General features: G+C 45.5%; 1 protein-coding gene across 1 annotated transcript in view; it reads left to right on the plus strand.

Annotated features, from left to right (window-relative positions):
* LOC311224326 (RNA-binding protein Nova-1-like) overlaps positions 1-6,835 on the plus strand; it is a gene marked incomplete at both ends in the record, with an annotated part of 14,997 nt that overhangs the window by 7,173 nt on the left and 989 nt on the right. The gene's annotated exons all lie outside the window — the stretch shown is intronic.

Raw genomic sequence — 6,835 nt, forward strand, 5'->3', positions numbered from 1 at the left:
AATAAATCACAGACTTAAATACAACTGTTTTTGTCGTATGGTTTCCTTGTGTATTTGGGGAGGGTGCGGGCGGGGGGCAGGGCAGGGCTGGGGGGCTTCGGTTTATACAGGAACAGACGCATGCACTTGTGTGATCCGCTCTGGAGGTTTTGTCTTGTCCGTGTTCCTATGTGGGACCCCAGAGGGAATAGTGGCTACCTTTCTGTAGAAGCTAACGGGGATCCGGGTGAACAATAAATCATCACATAAACGACATGGTAGAACATTGTCAAAAAGTGTAATATAATGGACTTAGTAACAAAACACACAATGTTCTGTCAGAATGTAGCAGGGGTGATAGAGAGAAGGAGAGAGAGAGCGAGCTAGCTTGATATCCACCCCCCCGGTGCCATCCCCCAGCCCAGCCCCACGGACACCAGATCCCCAGGACTTGAGCCCTCAATCCCCCCAGTAAAGAGAGCCTATTCTGGGCCTTGCTGGTCCGCAGGGGCCTTAGCAACAGATTGGCCTGTTTACCCCGTCACCTTATTATGTGAGATGCCTAGTTATTATTTAGTACGGACCGGCCTCTCTCTCTCTACCTACACAACGGTTAGAGGCTCGCAAACACACACATTCTACCTCTTTTTCCCCTTTGTTTACCTCTGTTCCAGTAACACACACACACACACACACACACACACACACACACACACACACACACACACACACACACACACACACACACACACACACACACACATACACAAATATACACACACGCACACACACACACGCACACGCACACACACACACTAGGCTGAAGGGCAGTTGTGCCGGGGGACAGAGAGACATACAGGCCATTCTCTGACCCAGCTGGCTCCTACAGTGTTGCTATAGTTCCCGTTAGGACATTATGGGAGTGGTGGGTTGGACCCCTTTTCATTACATCACACACATACACACGAAGGCATGCACACACACACACACGCACGCACGCAGACACCCAGAAAGAGAGAGAAAGATTTTTTCCTGTCCAAAACATTCTTGCTGACACACAAGAGGAAGTGTGTGTTTCCTGTGTATGTTGCAACTGCAGGGATTGGTGTGTGTGTGTGTGTGTGTGTGTGTGTGTGTGTGTGTGTGTGTGTGTGTGTGTGTGTGTGTGTGTGTGTGTGTGTGTGTGTGTGTGTGTGTGTGTGTGTAGCAGACCAGCACTGTGTGAGTGTGTGTGCACGCATATGTACACATACCCGTTTGTTTGTGTATGTGCAAATGTGTTTGTGTGTTTCTTTAGTGTCTCCTTAGCCCTAGGCAGAGCACATCACACGCACACACACACACACACACACACACACACACACACACACACACACACACACACATGCGCGCGCGCCGCGCACACACAAGCTCATCTGTTATTCAAACCAAACTATCCATTCTGCGTGTGTAAAGGTACCCCAGTATCCAGCCCACACACCAGGCCTAACTGTTTCCAATACTCTTTGAGAAACTGACAAAGAATATAATATAGTTATTGTTCCAATGCTTATAGGCTACCACCGGAATCCATTATTTGGTGAAATTCTCTCCATATCCCGATCAATAAATCAAACGCGCAGGGGGGAAAGCGGGGTCTCTGTGAGCCCTGTAATCAAACGTTCTAAAATCTCAGGGTGGGCCATCAGATTCTCTTTTGGCCTGCCAAGTGGCGTTCCTGGGGTCACATTGGAGAACTACCACCGCCATTGTGGTGGTGTACCCATAACCAGCCTGCCCCTCAGAGGCCGGTAAATATCTTATTTATATTACATTTTTATTTATATTTTTATTGAAGAATCCAGCTTGTAGCTGTGCCTCTGGGACTCTGTTACCCCCTTTCATGACTGTGATGCACCGAGTGAAACCACAGTCACTTCCTAGCCCGTAGCAAACCAACCTATGTTGACCATGAAGGACTGGTTCTGCCCGAACCGTTCGTTATACAAGTACTTACTTACTTATCCTCTTCGTCCCGGTTGGGGCATAAGGCCGCAATCATACACTGTCACTGAATCCTGTCTCGTGCTTTGGCCTGCGCTTCGTCCCAGGAAAGACCCATCTCCTTCAGCTCCATCATCACTGTCCTTCGCCAGGTGTTCTTTGGTTATACAAGTATCACAGAGAAATTCCAAAGGTACTCACAGTTGCATGAGGGTTTCGGACAAAAATATGTGATGGTTTGAAAGCTCGGCGTTGCTAATAAACATTTTAAATATCTTTTATAAACTGGTCAACACTGCATTATTTCCGGCGTTGGGTGCATGATGCGCATGCACTGTGATCACAGCGCAGGCGCACCAGGCAGCCAAATACGGAAATAAAGCCATTTTGAGCAGTGTTGACCAGTTTATAAAAAATATTTAAAATGTTTATTAGCAACGCCGAGCTTTCAAACCAGCTCGGTGGTTTTCACTCGGTGCATCACAGTCACGAAAGGGGCTAGGAGTCTGTAGGACATCTTTGTTGCACAGGCTTTGAAAAGTGATGCAGAGCTCTATTTCAGCAGGACATGTAAGCACACTTCTCAGAAATGGCCTACCCCACCTTTAATTACTATAGTAAACAATACATGGTTGAGTGTGATTTGACCTCTACCAGAGTTTAAGATTAGATAAGATATTCCTTTATTGATCCCTTTGGGGAAATGTGGGCGCCATAGCAGCATGGGAGAGGGGGTAGGTAAAGGTATGGGCAGGGTAATAGGGAGAAATACATAAATATAGGCAATACAATTTTATCTGAATATAGAAATATGAGAAAAATCGGTGTAAACAAAGGTGCAGATGAGGGTTTGTATGCCTGGTTATATTATTTGTTACTCCCAATATTTATAAGCAATATAAATCTGAAGGTAGTCAGATTGTATGGCCAGCCCATCAGCGGTGGCCTTTCTGTTCACGGTGCTCGTCTAGGTCTGCAGGTCACGAGCCCTGGGACTGTGGATGACGCACTGAAAACAGCATCTGGATCATTTAACACAATTCTAGTGTTTTGTTATTGTGGTAACAGGCTACTATAGGCCTGTTCCCTTATGGGACTATGGTTGATTTAATCTATTCAATATTTGTCAACCAAATATCTGGAAGTATTTTCCTATCACATCACATGTTTGCTTGTTTTTCTTTTGGTCAAAGTAGTGGTGCAGTACCGATAGTCACCTGTCCGGGGCTAATTTACATCATGTGCAAAAACAAGAGACTTCCAAACGGAAAGAGTGTTAAACTCATTGAGGAGATATTTTATACATGCCTGCAGGGTGCGATTTAAAAAAAAACACACAAAAAAAACACAACAAAAACAGAGGGCGGAATCTATTTTTAAGTAGGCCATAACAAAAAATATACAGTCATAATAACCATATAAATCACACACATCTCATAAAACAACGAAACAGTTGTTTTCTATTTAGTTTTCTTTTCGGGGGGGTTTGTTTCCATTTTTCTAAACCGAGGGATTTTGCCCTCAAGCTCTCGCAGAGAGATTAAATGAACGTATTCTCAACAGGCTATGTTTTACTTTCAAACGGATGCTTCTGAAATATGATCCGATGGACTGCTGCTTCCTTTAAAGTAATACTGAATACAACACGTAAGAGGTTTACATAACGCATAAAGCATTTGATCTAAGTATGAGCATTTAGATTAATGAGCTAAAAAGCACAGTAGGCTAAGTAGGTCACATAGGCGCAATGGCTGAGCAGCAGAAACACTGCGGAACGGAACATAAAAGATAAGATATTCCTTTATTGATCCCCTTGGGGAAGTGTGGGCGTCATAGCAGCAAGGGGGAGGGGAGGTACAGGTATGGGCAAAAAAAAAAAAATGAGAACAAATAAACAGTGTAAACAATATAATTAACTTTGAATATAAAAATACGAGAAAAATAAACAATGTAATGTAAACTGTCTTCAAAGTTGGTACTGGGCACCCAAGGTTACCCAAAACACAATTTGGTAAATCAAAGACAAAGCTTTCAGCACCATGGAGAGTACTCTGCGCCATGTAGGCTGGACCCTGCTGTGTTTCTGGACCCTGCTGCATGGAGTCTTCTGATGAAGAGCATGTTTATAAAACTCTCGCCAGAGAGAAATTCACTTTGACTTGAATCTCGCTCTTCACAAGCTCCACACTCCAACGCTTCCCTTTGACGTGACAAAGCAACAGCTCTGCAGTAGCCAGCAGCTCAACAGCTCTGCAGTAGCCAGCAGCTCAACAGCTCAGCAGTAGCCAGCAGATCAACAGCTCAGCAGTAGCCAGCAGCTCAACAGCTCAGCAGTAGCCAGCAGCTCAACAGCTCAGCAGTAGCCAGCAGATCAACAGCTCAGCAGTAGCCAGCAGCTCAACAGCTCAGCAGTAGCCAGCAGCTCAACAACACAGCTCTGCAGTAGCCAGCAGATCAACAGCTCAGCAGTAGCCAGCAGCTCAACAACACAGCTCTGCAGTAGCCAGCAGATCAACAGCTCAGCAGTAGCCAGCAGCTCAACAACACAGCTCAGCAGTAGCTAGTAGGGATGGGCATTTTAAAGAAAAATCCAGATCGATTGATCGCATGCTATACTCGAGTGATCGTGTATTACTCGAAAAGGGAAAAAAAACTTTAAAAACTTATTTTTGTTCATTCACGTATATATGTTTAAGGAAACCAACAAACAGTTATAATCTTACACATACATGTGAAAAAATATGTAAAAAAAAATATATATATTTAAATTTTTTTTTAAATGAATTATTTCTTTTTTCCCCTTTTTTCCCCTCATAGCTACGAGCCTATCCCTAGTAGCTAGCAGCTCAACAACACAGCTGCGCAGTAGCTAGCAGCTCAACAACACAGCTCAGCAGTAGCCAGCAGCTCAGCAACACAGCTCAGCAGTAGCTAGCAGCTCAACAACACAGCTCAGCAGTAGCCAGCAGCTCAGCAACACAGCTCAGCAGTAGCTAGCAGCTCAGCAACACAGCTCAGCAGTAGCCAGCAGCTCAGCAACACAGCTCAGCAGTAGCCAGCAGCTCAACAACACAGCTCAGCAGTAGCTAACAGCTCAGCAACACAGCTCAGCAGTAGCTAGCAGCTCAGCAACACAGCTCAGCAGTAGCTAGCAGCTCAACAACACAGCTCAGCAGTAGCCAGCAGCTCAACAACACAGCTCAGCAGTAGCTAGCAGCTCAACAACACAGCTCAGCAGTAGCTAGCAGCTCAACAACACAGCTCCGCAGTAGCTAGCAGCTCAACAACACAGCTCAGCAGTAGCTAGCAGCTCAACAACACAGCTCTGCAGTAGCTAGCAGCTCAACAACACAGCTCAGCAGTAGCTAACAGCTCAACAACACAGCTCCGCAGTAGCTAGCAGCTCAACAACACAGCTCAGCAGTAGCTAACAGCTCAGCAACACAGCTCAGCAGTAGCTAGCAGCTCAACAACACAGCTCCGCAGTAGCTAGCAGCTCAACAACACAGCTCAGCAGTAGCTAACAGCTCAACAACACAGCTCAGCAGTAGCTAACAGCTCAGCAACACAGCTCAGCAGTAGCTAACAGCTCAGCAACACAGCTCAGCAGTAGCTAGCAGCTCAACAACACAGCTCAGCAGTAGCTAGCAGCTCAACAACACAGCTCAGCAGTAGCTAGCAGCTCAACAACACAGCTCCGCAGTAGCTAGCAGCTCAACAACACAGCTCAGCAGTAGCTAACAGCTCAACAACACAGCTCCGCAGTAGCTAGCAGCTCAACAACACAGCTCAGCAGTAGCTAACAGCTCAGCAACACAGCTCAGCAGTAGCTAGCAGCTCAACAACACAGCTCAGCAGTAGCGAGCAGCTCAGCAACACAGCTCAGCAGTAGCCAGCAGCTCGTCTCTCTGGCCGAGCGAGAGGCACTGTGTAGCGGGTAGAAGCTGTTGTGTTTGCCGCTGACCATTTTGAGAAATTATATAGTGCAAATTCTTTAATGTATTTAATGTAATGCTAGAATATACAATAGTCTATTATAGGCTACCAGAAGGAGGGATAAATCATATCCCCCACCTGTGAGAAAAAGGAACGACCAGAGGTAGAGTTGTGGAAAGCAGAGGTATGGAAATCATCTCCATATGAGGTTCAGTGTTGGTTTGATGGAGTTCAGCAGACTAATGGCTATCGGACTAAAGGCTCTCAGTACTTCCCTCAGGCCCCTGAAACGTCTGCCCGATGACAACAACTCAAACTTATTGTTCCAATGGTTATAGGCTGATCTATCACTCCCACGGGGAGTGATCAGAACAATCCAAAATGGCGTCAGGCTTCATGAGAACCTGATGACGGTAGATGTCGGTAAGCTGAGCCTGACTTACTCCAATCGTTTGACTTGCCACTCTGACGAGGCTGTTGGACAAGATGAGGTCTCCATATTATGCTATCACACAGAAGGTTAGGACAGACGAGTCTTTCTCAGAAGATGTAAAAAAAAGCAATCTGTGTTAGATTCAAAACTATGTCAATAACTATGCCAGGATATTTATAAAGTAGCTCCATTTAGCCAGATCTAGTAAATAAACATTTAAGACACGGCCATAGCTTGTTAAACCCCATCAACACTATAGCACACACTAATTAAAACAATAAATATCCGTCAGAAATAATACTGGACGCTCATAAAGGCAGTACCCACGCAATCCTTGCCTGGAGTCCATATAGTTTACCTGCCCTTTATTTATTTACTATAACCAATCGCTGTAGGTCATCAGCAGCTCTTGGAAAGGTATTTAATAGATTGGCCGTCACAGCACACGCTGCAGAAGGAAAGAGGCAAGGATGCCCTGCCTGCGCCATACACTTCTGAGAGGTA

The sequence above is a fragment of the Notolepis coatsorum genome (assembly GCF_963971535.1).
Source record: "Notolepis coatsorum genome assembly, chromosome: 1".
Classification (NCBI taxonomy): domain Eukaryota; kingdom Metazoa; phylum Chordata; class Actinopteri; order Aulopiformes; family Paralepididae; genus Notolepis; species Notolepis coatsorum.